The sequence below is a fragment of the Etheostoma spectabile genome, chromosome 23 (assembly GCF_008692095.1).
Source record: "Etheostoma spectabile isolate EspeVRDwgs_2016 chromosome 23, UIUC_Espe_1.0, whole genome shotgun sequence".
Lineage (NCBI taxonomy): Eukaryota > Metazoa > Chordata > Actinopteri > Perciformes > Percidae > Etheostoma > Etheostoma spectabile.
In genome coordinates this window covers 16,993,719-16,994,205 of record NC_045755.1, presented here as the reverse complement: position 1 = coordinate 16,994,205, position 487 = coordinate 16,993,719, and the positions used below count along the sequence as shown (strand labels likewise).

Sequence of the window (487 nt, the reverse complement as noted above, 5' to 3'; positions counted from 1 at the left end):
CTAGCGAGCACTTTGTGAAAGCTAATTGGGATCCTAATAGAGCATACAGAATAAAAACGTTCACTTTTAAGTTAGGTCATGTTAGGTCAACATTAGGTCTGCTTTAAAGGTCCCATGACATGGTGTTCTTTGGATGCTTTTATATAGACCTTAGTGGTCCCTAATATCATATCTGAAGTCTCTTTCCCAAAATTCAGCCTTGGTGCAGAATTACAGCCACTAGAGCCAGTCCCACAATGAGCTTTCCTTAGTATGTGCCATTTCTAAGTCTGTAGCTTTTGAGGAGGAGAGGGGGGGGGTGAGGAAAGGTGGAGGCTGGGGGTGTGGCCTTGACCAACTGCCACTTTGCTTGTTTGAAAGCCATGATGTCTCTCTCTCATGAGTGGGCCAAATTCTCTGGGTGGGCAAAGCAGAGAAATGGAAGGTAACCCATTATGACCTCATAAGGGGCAAGATTCCAGATCGGCCCATCTGAGCTTTCATTTTC

The 487-nt window shown here is 45.2% G+C and overlaps 1 protein-coding gene across 3 annotated transcripts in view; it reads right to left on the bottom strand.

The window, feature by feature from the left end:
• Window positions 1-487, bottom strand: part of btbd11a (BTB (POZ) domain containing 11a) — a 172,761-nt gene that overhangs the window by 44,054 nt on the left and 128,220 nt on the right. The window lies entirely within an intron of this gene.